Source organism: Misgurnus anguillicaudatus, chromosome 18 (genome assembly GCF_027580225.2).
Source record: "Misgurnus anguillicaudatus chromosome 18, ASM2758022v2, whole genome shotgun sequence".
Taxonomy (NCBI): domain Eukaryota; kingdom Metazoa; phylum Chordata; class Actinopteri; order Cypriniformes; family Cobitidae; genus Misgurnus; species Misgurnus anguillicaudatus.
The window spans coordinates 30,208,230-30,228,123 of NC_073354.2; the positions used below are offsets into that span (position 1 = coordinate 30,208,230).

The following is a 19,894-nucleotide window of genomic DNA, read 5'->3' on the forward strand; positions in this document are numbered from 1 at the left end:
AACAAAACTGAGTTGGCTGAACAAAAAGAGACCTTTGACTTAACTCAGTGATTCTAATTGAGTGAACAACTTTTTCAAAAGTTGAGTAAACTCAAAAATGCTGTGCAGCAAGTTGCCTCGAAATTTTGAGTTGAGTCAACTTTTTATTTTTTACAGTGTATAAAGCTGTGCTTTTACTCATGTTGAATAATTCCAAACATTAAAATGTCAATGTTCTTCAACATCAGCTGCTGTTTAGTTCATATATTTGAAGAAGAGTCTAGGTAAACATCATAAAGTTTCCAGAGAATGGGCTTTGATGAGACAAATCTTTTATTCTGGGTTTATGTACATAGAAACCTCAACTCGGCCAAAATTAAACCGGGAGCCATTACGTAAGAAACAATTCGCCGCACAATGTTACAGCTTAATTAAATAGGATCCAGATTTTTGCCTCGTCTTATCTTAATATTTCTAAGAATGTAATTTAATGTTTGTTTTCCTTGAATTAATCTCGTCCTTGCCTCTTATCTCTCAGACCTTTTATCTAGATGTTTTTCCCTCTTGAACGAGGTTATAATTCTCTTGCATGTGTTGTTTATAGTAATCATGTGTATGCTCTATCACACAGATGGCTTTGTTTTGGGTCGAGGGGATTGATTTAATAATATCATGCTAGGGCACAGCATGTGTCCTCGATGCAGTTGACCTGGCTTAACTTCCCTTATTGGGTTGGGGCTGCGAGACAAATTCCTCTCTGAAATGAAAAAATCAATACTACATCTTCCAGAGAACTCATTGCATTGAAACTCAGACAAACAGCAGTATAATACAGAGTATAATTCATAATTTAGGTTTTTATGACTTTGCAATTCTGAAAATATTATATATACAGTATGCTGTCTCATGATAAGTAAAAGATTTGTTTACGTTTTGCACCAGTGGGTCATTGGATCTGTTTCAATATTGGACAGATGTAAATGCATGCAATTCTATATTACTCGCCTTTATCTATAGATATTTCTGTTTATTAGTGTGAATAATAATAAGGATGTGCATTAATATAGTCAAAACAATTATACAAAATGCTACATATAAATTAAATTGATATAAGCAAACTAAAAACATCAAGTTATTCTGTTTTGGACCTACCTTGCTTTGATCCAGTCTCTTTCTTGCAGATGGACCGTGCTCGCTCTGATAGGTTTATATACCGAGAGGTTGGATGATGTTGACGCAGTGATTCACAGGATGAGAATGCCCGTGGCTTTGGACTTTTCCAGAAACTATAATTCTGAACAGCAGGCACGTCCTCTCACCAGAAGTGGGCAATATTGCTCTGTCTCATCTCAATGGGCTTGTGGAGACGCAGCCTTAACACGGGGCTTACGGTAAAATTGTTTTCTGGAGTTTACCGGCAATGACAGTATATGGATTATTCATTATTGTTAGAGGGTTCCAACATTTAACAATGGTGAATCACCACAGCATTCAAATTGACCCACTTAAATCCATAACATCTGCTGTGTTGGTGCAAAAACAAATCTGCCAAATTATGTGAAACAGACAAACACTGAAACAATTTTGCCACTTTTTAAACGTTATGCAAGATACTTGAGTACCTAGACTTGACCTGTTACAGGCTACCATCACACCATTACCAATACAGCGGCCCAGCTCTCAGCTGGATGTGGCCTTTATTTTTCTGACATATGACTATTATGTAATAAGACTCAACGTAATATTAAAAATGCCATGAAATTACTGAATTTCTGTCCTATACATATTTTTTAATTAAAAAAGAAGCAATACTCTCATTCTGGAAAATGACTTTGATTGGACAAAACTTGTGTTCACTGCACAAAATGACTTGAATTTAGAATTTTTGTCTTGTTTTCAGTACAAATATCTAAACATTCTTAAATTAAAATTAGTGCTGCACTGCAAAAAGTGATTTTCAAGAAAAAAAAACTTAATATTTTTTGTCTTGTTTTCAGTAAAAATATTTAAACATTCCTAAATTAAGATGAGCAAAACGGCCCAAGAAAATAAGTCTAGTTTTTAGACCAAAAATATAAAATTTAAGTGATTTTGTGCATAAAACAAGAAAAAAAAACTGCCAATGGGGTAAGCAAAAAATCTAGAACATTTAAATACTATGAACATCTTACACACTAAATTCAAGAAAAAATTTGCTTACCCTATTTGTTTGCTTGTTTTTTGCACAAAATCTCTTACATTTTATATTTTTGGTCTAAAAACGAGACATATTTTCTATCGTTTTGCTTATCAAGAATAAGCATCTTAATTTAAGAATTTTTAGATATTTTTACTGAAAACAAGACAAAAATACTAAGATTTTTTTTTTCTTGAAAATAATTTTTTGCAGCGTGGGCAACGATTAATCGCGATTAATTGCATACAAAATAAAAGTGATTTGTAACATAATATACAAGTGCTTTCTGTGTGTAATTATTATGTATATATAAATACACACACATTCATGTATGTATTTAAGAAACATTTACATGTGTATATATGGTTATTTATATTTTATATATATTCTATATTATATAATATATATAAAAAAATTCTGAAATGTATACATGTATGTGTGTTTAAACATACACAATAATTACACACAGCACACATACATATATTATGCAAAAAAATAATTATGCGATTAATCGCGATTAATCTTTGCCCACGCTGCAAAAAATTATTTTCAAGAAAAAAATTCTTAGTATTTTTGTCTTGTTTTCAGTAAAAATATCCAAAAATTCTTACAATTCCAGCACTAATTAAAATGTATTTTCTTGATGACCAAAATGACCTAAGAAAATGAGTTTAGTTTTGAATTTGTGCTTAAAACAAGCAAAAAATCCACCCATTGGAGAAATGTAAAAAAACTTGAAATAATTTAACTTCATTTTTCAAGAAAAATTCAAGAAATTTTTTCTTACCCCATTGGCAGATTATTTATTATTTTTTGCTTGTTTTAAGCAGAAATTCACTTAAATTGTATATTTTTTGTCTAAAAACTATATATTTTTTCTTAGGTCATTTTGCTCATCAAGAAAATGCATCTTGACTAAAGAAAAAAAAATGCATGAGGTTAAAACAACTTGGTTATGTAAGTCAATTTTGATAAGTTGAAATTGTTTAACTTTATTTTTTACATTTATTTTTTATTTTTTACAGCGTAGTTCAGTTGGGAGAGCATTGTGTGTTAGCAGTGCAAAAGTTTGTGGGTTCGCTACCCAGGGAACACAAATACTGACATACTGATTAAAAAAATGTATAGTTTGAATGTAAGTTGCCTTGGTTAAGTGTCTGCCAACTGCATATAAAATGCATAAATATCAATGCAAACATTATTGTTACATTGCATAAAATTGAATGGAATTAACATCGCATAAAATGTTGCAAATTTTAAGTAATTTTGATGATGTTTAGGAATATAAAAACTTATAGATGTGTTCATGGACTAAAGGCCACAAAACTTTGTACTGGGGTGGCACCTTTTCAAAAAGTACACTTTTGTACCTAAAGGTATCCATTGGTACTTTAGAGATTCACACTGGTAGCTGAAAAGTACATATTTGTACCAAAATGGTTCATATTAGGAGCTTTTTACCATCTCATTGGCAGCATCTGCGTACCTTTATTTCTGGGAGTGTGTAGAACTGGACAGAAAAGACAACAATGTTAGTCAAAATGGGAAACTAAACACCGTTTGGCAATATAAATAAGATGCTAACTGAAATACAGACATAACCATGTAATTTTGTGGCTTGTTATTATTACACCTACATGCTTTAAACAAAACATGTCATCACTTGCATTCGAACCTTCACATTTAGAGTCCAGCTGCAATAGATCAATTCTGCAGTGGATGTAAAGTGCCCACTTAATTTGTTATTAATTGTCACGGGTAGCTTTTGTACCCTCACTCTGAGTTATTTTGCTTTTTGTGAAACGTTCCAAAGCCGGAGGAACTTAAATGTCAGGGAAGCACAGCTGGTGTTTCTCATAACTTGTTGCTGTTTAGTCAGAGGTAATTTAATGGCAGCGTGAAATTTCAGTCTCTGCAGGTGCATGTCCAAACCCACATTTTCCCTACAGAAAAACAGCTGCAGCTTAAAGCCACGCCCCCTTGATGACATAATGTGACTGTAAATTGCTATGTCATGCTACTCAAAAACTACAGTACAAGGTAAACACAGTCTGTTATGTCTCATTTTGAACTAATTATAGGTAAATAATACTGAATTATTTAATATTATAGGCTTGTTTAAATCCTTAACCCTAAGTAGTAAACTGCAAAATATTTGTCCCATTTTGTTTGTGTTACAGAGATGAAGGAGAGGTGTGCTATTACTTTATTTTGCAATTGACAACTTATTTTTTCATATTTACACTTAGGTGAAACACGAGTATGTAAACAACTTTTTTTAAAGAGGTCAAAGGTTTTTGTTCAGTTTTTACATTTATTGATTTATGTACTGTTTGTGACCCTGTCTATATGTGAAGGTCTACGATTTACTGTTTTTTACATAAAATCATTTTACATAATGTAAAGGAAAATCTCTGAAAATTAGGGATGCACGATATATCGGCCGACATATCGTTATCGGCCGATAACTGCTTATTTTTAATATTATCGGTTATCGGTCTGATAGCTAAATTAGGCCGATAAATGAAAGCCGATAAATTATGGATTATTTTGGTTTGTTGAACCACTTCACTTGCTCATTGCTGGCCATGTGGAGTTTGATTGGTGCTTTCTGTGACATAGCACAAAGATGACACATGTTGCGGGCTTAAAAAGAGTATGTTAGTCTAGCGCAAAGACAAGATGTCCGCGGTCTGCGAGTTTTTCATTGTGAAAATAATATGAATATTTATCGGCCTATAGATATCGGTTATCGCCCCCAAATTTAAAGAGTTATCGGTTATCGTATCGGCCAAAATTTTCATATCGGTGCATCCCCACTGAAAATATAACCTTGATATCTTTAATATTGAATGAAACCATGTTAAAGATAGAAAGTTAAACTATGATGCTCCTAATCGGCATTATTGAATGATCGGCAAGTGAATGATTTTACTTCATATTTGAAAGTTACTTCGTATTTATTTATTATGTCTTTATATTTAGAGTAATGAGTGCACTTTTCCATCCAGCCATACAACTAACTGGCTTAGCGATATTTCCAACAATCACAGGATGGCGTTGTTACACAAATTTGACGCTGTGAGAATGAAAGGGACATGTCCTTATATTGACCAAACCAAATGTGTTAATGTATCTTTCGGGCTCTATGGCAGGCAGGGTGGACAAATAATTACTCAACATGTTTAATCTGAGTGATTTCATAAGTTATTTACGCCTGCCGGCTGTGTAAAAACTTTGCTTTGTTCCGCTATTTTGAATGGAAGCCAATGGAAGCGCTGCTTTTTTATCCCCCAAAAAGGGGCGGTGATGAAATTTACAGTCAAGTTCCCGGATGTGCCGGTAGTCCGTATGGATCCATGTTCTCATTCTGTTTACGCCAAATTCTGCTGCTGAAGCCCATCCGCCTCAAGGTTGTGCGTGTTGTGGCTTCACAAATGCTTTGCTGCATACCTCGGTTGTAACGAGTGGTTATTTCAGCCAAAGTTGCTCTTCTATCAGCTTGAAACGGTCGGTCCATTCTCCTCTGACCTCTAGCATCAACAAGGCATTTTCACCCACAGGACTGCCACATACTGGATGTTTTTCCCTTTTCACACCATTCTTTGTAAACCCTAGAAATAGTTGTGAGTGAAAATCCCAGTAACTGAGCAGATTAATGACATTTGAATGAGTGAAATACTCAGACCGGCCCGACTGGCACCAACAACCATGCCACGCTCAAAATTGCTTAAATCACCTTTCTTTCCCATTCTAACATTCAGGTTGGAGTTCAGGAGATTGTCTTGACCAGGACCACACCCCTAAATGCATTGAAGCAACTGCCATGTGATTGGTTAATTAGATAATTCATTAATGAGAAATTTAAGAGGTTTTCCTAATTATCCTTTAGGTGAGTGTAATTGCTAAGTTTGGTTTTACACAATGCATACGTGAACTGCACGTTTGCAGCACAAATTTTTTAGTGCTGATGTTAACAGGTTACAGCACTCACCCTGGATGTGTTAGCAGCACGTGTGAGCATTACATATGGCCTCTTTTAAAACATTAAAAACACCACATAAACATATAAACAAAAATAAAACCTTATTTTCCCCACCCAAAGACAGTGTCACATGTTGTTTGAATATCCTGTGAAACATTATGTGGCTCATTTTCTTACAGGCAAAGAAGCAGACATTCATTTACATCCGAATGATTAAACCCTGTTATCTCAAATGGAGATCTCTCCTCATAACCCTTTGCCAGCAATTTGTTACATCCATAGATACACTAGATGTCGCCTTGGGGTTCTAAGCATGCGTCAAAACCGCCTTCCATCTTGAAACAGGGATCCTGTCATAGGAAGTAGCTAGGTAACGCTGCTATCTCAGCCTTTACTTCGAATTCATGGACGATGCCGGACTTTTGTGCTGCGTATGGATGTTAGGCCTACTAGCAGTATGCATTATACAACCACAAAACAGAAAAAGTTGGGACAATGTAGAAATTGTGAGTAAAAAAGGAATGGAATAATTTACAAATCTCATAAACTTATATTTTATTCACAGTAGAATATAGATACCATATCAAATGTTGAAAGTAAGATATTTTGAAATGTCATGCAAAATATTGGCTCATTTTGGATTTCATGAGAGCTACACATTCCAAAAAAAGTTGGGACATGTACTGTAGCAATAAGAGGCCAGAAAATTTAAATGTACACATAAGGAACAGTTGAAAGACCAATTTGCAACTTATTAGGTCAATTGGCAACATGATTGGGTATAAAAAAGCCTGTCAGAGTAAGGGTTCGTAAGGGTCAAGGCTGGAAAACCATACTGGATGCCCGTGATCTTCGGGCCCTAAGACAGCACTGCATCACATATAGGAATGCTACTGTAATGGAAATCACAACATGGGCTCTGGAATACTTCCAGAAAACATTGTCAGTGAACACAATCCACCGTGTCATTCGCTGTTGCCAGCTAAAACTCTGTAGGTCAAAAAAGAAGCCATATCTAAACATGATCCAGAAGCACAGGCCTTTTTCCTGGGCAAGGCTCATTTAAAATGGACTTTGGCAAAGTGGAAAACTGTTCTGTGGTCCAACGAATTAAAATTTGAAGTTCTTTTTGAAAAACTGGGATGCCATTTCATCCGGACTAAAGAGGACAATGACAACCCAAGTTGTTATTAGCGCTCATTTCAGAAGCCTGCATCTCTGATGGTATGGGGTTGCATGAGTACGTGTGGCATGGGCAGCTTACACATCAGGAAGGGCACCATCAATGCTGAAAGGTTTATCAAAGTTCTAGATACATATGATCCCATTCAGACGTTGACTCTTTCAGGGAAGACCTTGCATTTTCCAACATGACAATTCCAGACCACATACTGCATCAATTACAATGTCAAGACTGCGTAGAAGAAGGATCTAAGTACTAAAATGGCCAGCCTGTAGTCCAGATCTGTCACCCACAGAAAACATTCGGCGGATCATAAAGAGGAAGATGTGACAAAGACCTAAGACAGATGAGCAACTAGAAGCCTGTAATAGACAAGAATGGGACAACATTCTTATTCCTAAACATTGGTCCTCCTCCAGCTGTTCCTTATATGTACATTTAACTTTTCTGGCCTCTTATTGCTACCTGTCCCAACTTTTTTTGGAATGTGTAGCTCTCATGAAATCCAAAATGAGTCAATATTTGGCATGACATTTCAAAATGTATCACTTTCAACATTTGATTTGTTATCTATATTCTACTGTGAATAAAATATAAGTATATGAGATTTGTAAATTATTCCATTCCTTTTTTACGCACAATTTCTACTGTGTCCCAACTTTTTCTGTTTTGGGGTTGTATTTTGAAAAAGTAGATTATCTTCATATCAAAACTTTACATTTTCTCTGGACTCAATGATAAATACATGTCTGACCGTTGAAACGAACAAAAAAAAAAACCCTAGAAAATCACATTCATGCCGATTTTATTTCCGTTAGACCTTTGCTAGTCTCGCGTAGCCAGACCTTCAATACTGAAGGTATTTAGCCAACATTCTGTGGGCGTGACGTCTGAGGTTGAGACAGGACCTTTGCCTACTTGGGCCCTGTCCCAAATGGCGCACTTCATGTGGACTTTCGGTCTTGTGGCCTTAAATTGCACGTGCTTGCTTAATCTATGAGTCCGTAGGATGTCCCATCTGGCATTTTTACGATTGGAAGTGTGCTCATCAGCGCCCCCTTTGCCCCCTTAATGCGGGCTTTGCCAAAGACCGCATTAAGGGGGCAAAGGGGGAGCTGATGAGCACACTTCCAATCGTAAAAATGACAGAAAATGACAGTGCACTTTACCAACCCAGAAGTCCATGCGAAAGAGCAATCAGACCAATCAGATGACGGAAGGGAGGTGTTCACACTGACGGGCAACTTCTCTTCCTATTTCCGGTATGACGCTCGAGTCTGTCCCAAAATACGACTCCGGTGCAACCATGTGGACTTGCATCAAGGGTCCCTAAAGTCTACACTACATAATGTCATCAAAGTGTGGACTCTGAGAGGACCACAAGTCCGGAGTGTGCCATTTGGGACAGGGCCATTGATGCTGATGCATTAAAGAGGAGGGGCTCCCCTGTTCCAAGATGGCGGCCCTATTGACGCATTCAATCCTATGAACTGCCTTAGGCAAGGCAACATCTAGTGTACATATCTATGGGTTACATCAAGCTGTAAAGTCTTTCAGGTACCACACTCTTTTGTATTTTAAAATGCTATCCTATCCGAGCTTTTCTATCCACAGTCATGTTGCTTTCGGCAAAAATGTATTCTTGTTTCTATTGCCATTCATTTCAAATTCAATTTTCAGAAATCTTTTTTCGGTCTGCTGATTTTTAAAATGAAAGTTTGTAGAAATAAAGTGAGTTGGGGCAACGCTATCTCATGGTAATTTGTATGTATTTTACGAGGTGGCTAATTTGCATTAATTGGTTAATAAATAATTAATTTTTGTACATTTCCCTTGGCCCCTGTGATGTTGAGGTTAAGGGTGGGGTTTCGTTATTGTTGTTTTTTTATGATAATCATACGTTTTTGCACAATTAACTTTGTAGGAATTCACACGAATTAGCCAACTCGTAAAATATGTACGAATTCTCGTAAGGCTGGTTGGGGAATAAAAAAAGTGAAATGTGCCAATATAGTGTCTTTGCAAAAATATGTCTGTCATATAGACAAACAGATCTTGTAACATTCTCAGGCCATTGGTTGAGCCCAATACATTTGTGTTTACATTTATTCATTTAGCAGACGCATTTAATATTTGCATTTAATATTTTGTGTAAGGAAGGAGCCAACAACAAGCAATCTTAAACTAAAACAAGATACTCATGTAATCGATGCAAAGTGCATTGCTGTCCTCTGGGTGGCAGTGATTCATGTAAGGCAAGTTAGGCAACAAAGCACAGCTGCAGGGTCACACATTTAAACAGGATTGCAGCTCCCAAATAAAATAAAATAAATGACAACACTGTCTTCATAAAAACAGCCTGTTTAAGAGACACCCAGGAAGAAACATTGCATATTTAGGCTGTTTTCAGCTATGTGCAGAACTTGTGCCTGCATATTCATTGGAGAAAAAACAACCTGCCTATTTCCAAAACAAAATGTAATATATTTGTGCTATATTGACACTGTAAGTGTAAATTTTTAGTTTTTTTCCTGTTATTTATTTACTATTAAAGCCATCTGAATCAGTTACTGCCAGATGGTTCCTCGTGCTAGTCTATTAAAGCACTCCATTTGGCAATGTTTGTAGTTTTGGCAACTAGATCAAAGCGGTGGTTTTAAAGTAATTTAATGCATGCTAAAACTTCATTTGACCACATTTGCAGGTGTGTTTGTGCCATTAACAGCTGAACGCCTCTCGTGTTCACCTTCATCAGCAAGAATTCAGACATCCGAATTGCACAACATCATAAAATGCTATGTTAGTTATTAGCACGTCAACACTCTTCAGTAAACACATATTAAGTCTCCAGAGGCCCTTCAGTCAGTTTATTTATTAAAAGCATTTGCGTCAATATCTGTACACAAAATAGTCAAGTTTAAACGCAGACCAAATAAGAGCTTACACTGTAAAATGTAATAGCTGAGCTTACTAAAAAGATTAAGTAAACTTAACTTATTTAATTAAGTTTGTTAACCTTACTTAGGTTAACTAAGTAATCCCAACTTTTTTCTATGCAAACTCAAGTCAACTTGATTAAACTTAACAGATTAATTTAGCTCAACTTAAAATTTCAAGTATTTTCAAAAAGGATGACTGCACAGTAGGTGGCAGTAATGCTCCCAAGGAGTAAGTGGTGGCTTAACTGAGTGGTTAACTGAAGAAGACGACAACAGCACATGGTCAGATGAGAGCATGAGGAGGTAAGTTTGTGCTTATATATCATTTTTATTTTTTATTTGCTACGTTTTTATCGCAACATTACAATCACAGTTTGTAAACAGTAATATTTTGTCGGTAATAATAAAACTGATGCATGCTATTTGATCACAATTAGCAACTCAACAACTGCTAATCATGTATGTTTAAAGATAAACATTTTCGTTCAACAGACATAAGTAACTAATATGCAGAGGTAGATTGAGTAAAAATGTAATTATATAAAAAGTTATAGTTAAAGTTAGGCCTTATAGTAATAACTGCTTGAGTAAAAGTAAAAGTATGCAATGGAAAAACTGCTTAATTAGTGAGTTTATAATTCGTGTTGGTGTGGTTTATAATAATAAACTAAATACTTAGAACTGCTTATAAAAGGTAAAATAGCACATTTAAAGTAGGTGCTTTCAAAATTGTTACTCAAGTCAATGTAATGCAGTAAGCATAATTCTACCCACCTCTGGAGAAAAAACATTAATAATTTCATACCTTAAAATGCCAAGTTATTTTAAATAATAGATGTGCTGTATAAAACGTTTTAAGTTTATAGAGTGAATGCTAAAAATGTTGTTTTTACAATAGCATTTTACTATCTATCAATCAATATACTATGTTAATTGTATATTATTATTATTTAGCAGGAGCTTGTTTCTTTGAAGAGAGCGCATACCCTTCATGGAAAGTCAGGTAATTAACACACATTTTATTTAGGGCATGTAAAAACGTTTTAAATCTTGATATGTTGTTTCTTTTGTTATCCTTCTTTCATATAGTAAAGTTACTGTGGAGTACAACCAAGTCGCAAGCAAAAACTTCAAGCAAGAATTGTTCTCATCCCTTGCTAAACACGGTTTTAGAAGATTTTGAATGAAAGAAAAGTTTAAAAGCTCTCTTCAGTATCTAATAGTAAGTATTTTTGTTTGTTTGTTTTAAATAGTTTAAGTCCATTTGCTAACTTTTAAGTAATCTGTTCTGACTGTTGATCTCAATGTTTTATGTATTATTTGTCAGAACATCACTGATGTCACTGCTCGGTGGACGGTAGTTCTCCGTGGTCTTGCTATCCTTCTTGCGGAAGACACTACAGACTTCCTGAAAACAAACATGGTTAGTATTCTTCTCGTTTAGTCAATATGAGATGTCCTAATTTTTGTGTTAGCATTTAATTAGCATTATTAAAGAAATAATGTGTAAATAGAAGATAATTAAAGGCACCAAGGCACATCCTTTTGTCCCACAATTCTATGCGTGAGCATGCTCAGGATTGGTCGAGCCTGGTTGAGTTCGATAAAATAAAATGGTGGGCAAGAAAGCAACTGAGCACACATTTAGTGTAAATATAGTAATATTTTCACTTTTGGTTGCATTTCTAGCGAGAAATTTGTATTGTAGTTTTGAACTCTTTCCCCGCCATTGAGTTATTCCGTCAATTAAGAGAATCAATAACTTCTGATAAATGCTGTGAATAAATGAAAACATAATTTATTTGCCAGGTAAAGGTTTTATGCCAATTACATAACCAATTCAAAAATTATAAAGAAAGCAAAAAAATCAAATATTTAAAGATCAGTCTGAGATGTATACCTGACAGTAGCGAAATACATCAACATGACACTATGGGTTTTGGTTTATCGCATTATGAGTGAACAAAGCTTAATACAGATGTTAACAGTGTGTAAACCATTTTGAGCTGTCCACTTTCGACTACATTCAGATGTATTCAAAACAGTTTAGAACCGCTTAAACACGCTGTAACCCGTATGCTGGAAATAATTTTGACAGGTACAGTTTAATAATACACAAAATTAAATCAAATGTCTTTTAATAACATATAATGTTATAGTTACAAATGATTAAACCAAATAGTGTGTTTGTGACATTTGAACGTCTTGTCTTAAAACTGAAAATAAACAGGTTTTCCTGTATTTGTTAAAAATAAGCTAATAAAATAGTTCAAATAAATATTTAATGTTGCTTACCTTGAGTAAAATAGCCACATAATAAGTGGGATAATGCACAGACAGCAGGTTGCTATCATGAAATAAGCCCCTCCAGTTCGATACAAGACCCCCTGCTTGACACAGAGTCCTAATCACACTGTTGGGGATCACTTCTGCAAAAACAACCTGCTGCCTATACAACATACCTTACTTATAGAAGAGTTTTCTAACAAGATATTATTAATTAAATATGTTCCAAGGATGTTTTTGCACCACCAGGAAAGAAGCTTCTGCTGAAAGGTCCAAATTATTATTGGCAATTCCAACCGAAGCACTGTTACAAATTAAGTGTCACTTCAAAAACTAGTAACATCACCTTGAACAGTTTAAATTTTTAAATGACACATCCACTTTGCATTTGTATTATGAGAATGTATATTAATATTGCGTTTCTATCTTATTAGGACTGTGATGGTGACCCACCTCAACTATCAATAGGAATTCTCATTCTGGTGCCGGAGGACAGACACATTTCTCCACATGGTTTACAGCAATTATTTGGTAGGGTGTCACAGCCATGGATGGACTTGAGAAAGGATCACATGCCATGTGTTTAGTTTTTGGACTGATCGTTGTTTTAAATATGGAGTACCTCTTCACAGCTTATTTTGAGTTGATTCACAGGGTTTTTCTTTCCCTGGGGCCCAAATCACTAAAGTCAAAACTGCCATCACTACAAAACATACTAATGTGAAGTAGTGTGTTTTGTGTGAAACAAGTCCGTGTTACTGTAGATCTGTTGCATTTTGGGTTTTTTATTTTTTGTCAACCTGGATACAAGTTCCAGAAAAACTCAACTTTAATTGCTGCAAAACTTTGATGTTTTAGTTAAGCTGTATTTTGCGTGTTTCTGATGGCAGAAACAAGACTGTTACTGTAGGTCTGTTGATGCAATTTGTGATTTTTTATCAGTCACATGCCAACCTGGATACAAAACCAAAACTGCAGTCACTAAAAAAAACTAGTTTTGAATTTGTTTGTCAAGGTGTGTTCATTGTGTTTGTAATAACAGAAACAAGACTGTCTTAGGTCTATTGTTGCATTTTGGGTATCCAGATTGATGGGTGACTGAACACTGTGTGTGTGTGTGTGTGTGTGTGTGTGTGTGTGTGTGTGTGTGTGTGTGTGTGTGCGTGCGCGTGCGTGCGTGCGTGCGACAAAAATGTTTTACTTTGTACACTGTTAACATGTTTAAAATAAATGTTTTAACCTCATTTTGTTGCTTTTTGGCTTTACTCATTTTTGTTAGTTCAGCTTACTTACAAATGTAAGGCAATCAGTTTCCTTATATTTACAAGTAAAGTGAACAACAAAAAGAAGTTATCTCAACTAATGGTTTTAAGTAAAGAGTACTTAACTTTACTTGATTCATAAGTTTAGTCTACTTGTACTGTTAAGTTTTGACAACTTAAAATCAATACTCTACCTTACTTGATGAATAAGTTTAGGCTACAAATAATATAAAGTTTTGCCAACTTAAAAGCAATACACTAACTTACTTAAAATTATGAGGCAATCAGTTTCCTCACTTTTTTAAGTAAACTCAACTTATTACATTTTACAGTGTACACACATTCTTCTTATTAGTTTAATTCAGTTCAATCTTTGTTTTTGCGAAAGCAAAACACTTCACACACACACTAAGCACAAAGGTACGTTGATATTGGAACTGAATGATTACCATATTTATTTACAAGGTAGTTTACAACATGGTATTACAATGTTACCATGCCCAACAAGACATGTAAGAGAGCAAAAGCACATCTACAAGATCTCTTTAATTTGAATCATGTTGCTACAATATTGTTTCTTTTAAATTTTACAGTGGGAACTACTGTGGGTCTGGATCACATCAAGATAAAAGCGTATCAAAGCCAGTCTGCTGTGAGTAACATCCAAATGATTTTTAAAGCATCTTATGTTCATTATCATCCAGTGAAGATCTTTTGAGGCAAAACATTGTTCTCTCCGTTCTCTCGTCCTTTGTTCTCTTCTTTTCTTCCCTTTGATGATCTCAAAGGAGCAATAGCATGAGAGAATGATGATCTTGAGGTGAAACAGAGTGAACATGAACAGAAGAACGAACAGAAACTTTGTATCTTCTTTTATTCTACAAATCCCAGATCTTCAAATGGACTCTGGAGGCCCCTTCCATATGGGACGCAGGATTCCCAGAATCTCCTGTCCTGATGTGACCCTCGTCCACTAATATGGTTACGGTAAAAGTGGTAGTGTTTTATTTGTGGTCATTATTAATGCTTCACCCGGGACTAACACAGGCGGTGAGTGGTTTAAGATGGTTTTAATTATTTAGAAATGCTTTGATACTAAATGTATCATGAACCCACATTTAATCAGAGATGAATGTGTGCATTTCTCATATGGCATAAACTTTTGTTTCTTACATAAAGAGTCACCTTCCATTCAATGAAATTCTTGTTTTTTTTTTATTTATTTACACGAGTATATTTGTAGCAATAACCAACAACATTGTATGGGTCAAAATTATAATTTTTTATGCCCAAAAATCTTTAGGATATTAAGTAAAAATCATGTTCCTTGATGATATTTTGTAAATTAACTACTGTAAATATATTAAAAACTTTGCCTAGGACTTCATTTGGTCAACGTTAAAGGCAATTTTCTCAATATTTTGACAAATGTTATCATTTTTTGCAGATATTTATCAGTGGCAGCCGGTGACTTCTTTTTTTGAAGGCGCACGATGTGAAGTTCGTCACAACATGTAAGCCCGTCATGTGTGGGATTAATAATTTCAAAATATGTGTTCTGCGCGTCGAGTGAACCAATGTGCATCACGTGTCTTGTGAAAATAAGTGCCTGCTGCAGATGCGTCTAAAGGGTTAATGATAAAAGAGACGATCACGTTTGCCAGATACTCGCATAATCTCATGCGTAATCAGAGTTTACTGTTAAGGAAGTGTCTTGTATTTTGTTAATGTGATTGTCTCTTTGATCATAAACGGTTTTGATGCGTGTGCAGCAGGCACTTATTTTGACAAAACATGTGATGCTCATGGTTAATATGCTATTTACAGTACATCTTCTTTAAACCGTCCCAGAACTAACAGCATTTGAAGATATTTAAAGAGTTCGGATATTATCTTCATTGAAAAGGTTACACTGTTGTAAATACATGGAAAATAATAATAAAAAAAAAACATAAAAAAGTGAACATACAGTACTTTGCAAAAGTCCTAGTCTTAAGGGGGTCGCACACCGGACGCGCAGCTCAGTGCCGCATCGCGTCTAGGACAACTTGGAGGTATCGTACAACGGAAGTGCATATAAAACAGTTTGTAATTGTTGCGGGCAAAAATCCTTGATTTTGCGGCACGTTTTCTTAAAAAAAAACTGCAGAAACTTGCAAAAGCTGCAATGATGTTCACGTCACATAATCACGTCACTTCATAACGTTCCCATGGCAATAGAGGACACGGCTGCGCTTTTGGGAAGTAAATGAAAATTTTTTCAACTTTCTGCTAATATATATGTGACTTTTTGCTACGAAAATGCAGAGATTATGAAATCATGCAAGCCCCGCATATTTTGTGCGCGGAAATATGTAATTAATGCGGTGAAAGTGCGTCGTATTTGGAAAAAATGCAGCCCCTCATAAATATGCAGACTTTGGCTGATTATGCAATATATCACGCGATCACACAATCGCGTTTTTCTGGAGGGACTGATAAAATAGCGCTAGCTTAGTCAGATAGCGTCTACTTAAAAATGCTTAATATACGTTAGCAGTCAATGTTAATCGTTAATGATTTGGGACAAATATGATGTTATTTAATGTGAAACTATGTGAGTGGCGCTCTGTGGCGCGACAGGGATTTTAGCAACTTCCTGAGTCAAAGATGGGTGCCGCGGACAGACGCCACCTGTCGCCGCTGGTGTGTGTATACTCACAGAAAACAATGTGTTCGATTTTATTAGAACGGCGCTGAGCTGCGCGTCCGGTGTGCGACCCCCTTAACAGTCTTAGTCTTGATAACCTTTATTGTCCCCCTTGGGGCAATTTGTTAAAAGACATAGAAGTCATCATACACCAAATACAGAGACAATATAAAACAAATACACATAAATAAACATTATAAAACACACATTTCACTTCCTTTTTGAGTTAATCAAGCTCATAGCACAAGGTACAAATAAAAAACTAAGGGCCCATACACCCGGCGCAATGCAGCGCAATGCAGCGCAATGCAGCGCAATGCGCAAGTGTTTTTTGCTAGTTTCAACCTGGCGAAATTATCATTTTCACAATTAGCACCACGCTGTTTAAATAGCAAATGCATTTGCGCCCAATTTTGTGCCCATGGGCGTTCTGGTCTGAAACGTTTCAGCTATTCACACATTTGTAAATTCTTTATCTCCTGTTTGTTATTAAATAAAGTATTTTTAGAGTACAAACCATTTCTTGCATATTTGTAAATTATTCTTTGAGATTACACTGATCATGTAGGATATCATGTAGGCTAATTTTACTTCCATGACTGAAAGAAAACAACTTTTAAATGGTTTTAATACACAAAAATTTTTTTTTAACATGAATCTTAAACTGGTGGTCTTCTTCCTCCACATAGTTTTTCTGTTTACTAATTTCACCATCTAAACAGGGAATCGGCATGGCGTCAGCGCAACTGGCTTTTAAAGGGGATGAGAGCTGAGACTCTCATTGGTTTATTGCATGTTACGCCCAAAAACACTCACATTACTCATTAGGAGAATAGGAACAACCCTTTTATACCGTGTGCTTGGCGCACAAACCATTTTTTCCTATCGTTAAATTAGCAAAAGTGTAATCGGACATGCCCATTTAGACAGTGCGCTTTAGACCATATGCTTAGATCGTTAAAACAGGGCCCAAGATCTGTTTGTCTTGGTAAACAAAAACCTATACAAAGATCCAGAGGTGGAGGGTCTGAAATGCATTATTAGAGGTCACTATGGCACAATTACATTTTTTGTTTATGGCCATATATTCTCAGTCTCTTTATTAGAATAAAACATGAAAAAACATGAAATGTGTATGCAGTATTAATAAACAGAATAAAATGATATGTTATAGTTTTAAGTATTTAGTGAGCTACCCTTACACTTGAGCAATAGCAGGAACGTGCAGGCTCTCTTAAACCTAAATGTGACCCTGGATCACAAGACCAGTCATAAATCGAACAGGTATATTGAAGCAATAGCCAACAATAGATTGTATGGGTCAAAATTATCGATTTTTCTTTTATACCAAAATCATTAGGGTATTAAATAAAGATCATGTTCCATGAAGATATTTAGTACATTTCCTACCGTAAATAAAACTTTATTTTTGTGAGTGGATGCAGTTGCTAAGGACTTCATTTGGACTACTTTAAAGGCGATTTTCTGAGTATTTGGATTTTCTTTTACATTGGCTGAATCAAGAATTGGGCATATTTTGTCCTATCCAAACAAACAATGTAAAGCTTATTTAGTCAACTTTTTGATGATATTGAATTGAATTGAACTTTTGCATCAGTCTCAATAAATTAAATTGACCCTTATGACTGGTTTTGTCAACTAGGGTTAAAAATGATATGTAATTTTTAAAGGGCACCTATTTCATTGCTAAAAACAACGTTATTTTGTGTATTTGATATAATACAATGTGTACGCGTGGTTTATGGTTAAAAAACATTATTTTCCACATACCGTACATTTTTTTATCTCCAGATGTCCCTGTCTTCCTGAAACGCACTGATTTTGTACAAAACTCATTGATCTGAAAAGCGCTGTGTATCTGGATAGCTTGCTAATCTGTACGTTGTGATTGGCCTGAATAATTCTGACGTCATCTGGAAATGTGACGCTTTTTACCATGTTTGAACGATTCGCTCACAATGCAATGCTAACAGGAGTTAACTTACAGGCTGTGAGTCCGAAGCGTGAGGAATTATGATACTGTTGGTCTTGTCTACATCACCAATCCTAGGAAGTAAACTGTTGCCAACAATTCGTGCGTTTTTTGTACTCAAAAAAAAAGAGAGATTTTCATTGGAGACTATAACTCATGTCATCGTTTACTTTGGCCTGAATAATTCTGACGTCATCTTGAAATGTGACGCTTCTTACCATGTTTGAACGATTCGCTCACAATGCAATGCTAACAGGAGTTAACTTACAGGCTGTAAGTCCGAAGCGTGAGGAATTATGATACTGTTGGTCTTGTCTACATCACCAATCCTAGGAAGTAAACTGTTGCCAACAATTCGTGCGTTTTTTGTACTCAAAAAAAAGAGAGATTTTCATTGGAGACTATAACTCATGTCATCGTTTACTTTGGCCTGAATAATTCTGACGTCATCTTGAAATGTGATGCTTCTTACCATGTTTGAACGATTCGCTCACAATGCAATGCTAACAGGAGTTAACTTACAGGCTGTAAGTCCGAAGCGTGAGGAATTATGATACTGTTGGTCTTGTCTACATCACCAATCCTAGGAAGTAAACTGTTGCCAACAATTCGTGCGTTTTTTGTACTCAAAAAAAAAGAGAGATTTTCATTGGAGACTATAACTCATGTCATCGTTTACTTTGGCCTGAATAATTCTGACGTCATCTTGAAATGTGATGCTTCTTACCATGTTTGAACGATTCGCTCACAATGCAATGCTAACAGGAGTTAACTTACAGGCTGTAAGTCCGAAGCGTGAGGAATTATGATACTGTTGGTCTTGTCTACATCACCAATCCTAGGAAGTAAACTGTTGCCAACAATTCGTGCGTTTTTTGTACTCAAAAAAAAGAGAGATTTTCATTGGAGACTATAACTCATGTCATCGTTTACTTTGGTGTATGTATCTTTTGAATATCGTTAAAATGTACTAATACACACTTAGACACCAAAGGAAATGTAAAATCGTGAATCGGACGATAGGTGCTCTTTAATTCTAATCTAATGTTTTCAGGACTTCAGTCTCCTTAAAAGAGTTCAAGATGTGTTTAATGCCAAGAGAGATCACACTTAATACTGACTTCGGCCTGAAGAAGGTATTTTGGTCTGAAAGTTTGCAAAAACAACAAAGCTGGTGGTGGTCAAAGACTTTCCCACAATATAAATTTAAAAAACAATGGAAAATCAAATATTTTTTACAAGCTCCTGTCCGGTCTTAAAAAATCTGCACAAAAAATAAAAAATGCCCTAATTTCAACTCACCAAGACATATTTTTATACTCTTTTATCTTCAAATGATCTTCTTTATGTATAGAAAGATCATGTAAATAATTCCTTAAACTGGCATATGGATTTCGCCTTT

The 19,894-nt window shown here is 35.4% G+C and overlaps 1 protein-coding gene and 2 long non-coding RNA genes across 4 annotated transcripts in view; 2 read left to right on the forward strand and 1 right to left on the reverse strand.

Moving 5' to 3' along the window:
• clu (clusterin) overlaps window positions 1-1,271 on the reverse strand; it is a 28,720-nt gene extending 27,449 nt beyond the window's left edge. For both annotated transcript variants that reach the window (XR_012358719.1, XM_055185565.2), the window contains exon 1: window positions 1,132-1,271. The gene's annotated coding sequence lies outside the window, so the exon portion shown is untranslated. The remainder of the gene's footprint in view (window positions 1-1,131) is intronic.
• Window positions 1,232-15,052, forward strand: LOC129429114 (uncharacterized). Its single transcript, XR_008639140.2, has 3 exons — window positions 1,232-1,370; window positions 14,404-14,462; window positions 14,599-15,052. It is a non-coding gene; the product is annotated as an uncharacterized lncRNA (long non-coding RNA).
• On the forward strand, window positions 10,267-13,792 carry LOC129422018 (uncharacterized). The gene is made up of 5 exons (XR_012358717.1): window positions 10,267-10,565; window positions 11,217-11,265; window positions 11,352-11,484; window positions 11,590-11,685; window positions 12,983-13,792. It is a non-coding gene; the product is annotated as an uncharacterized lncRNA (long non-coding RNA).
• Window positions 15,053-19,894: the final 4,842 nt, after the last annotated feature.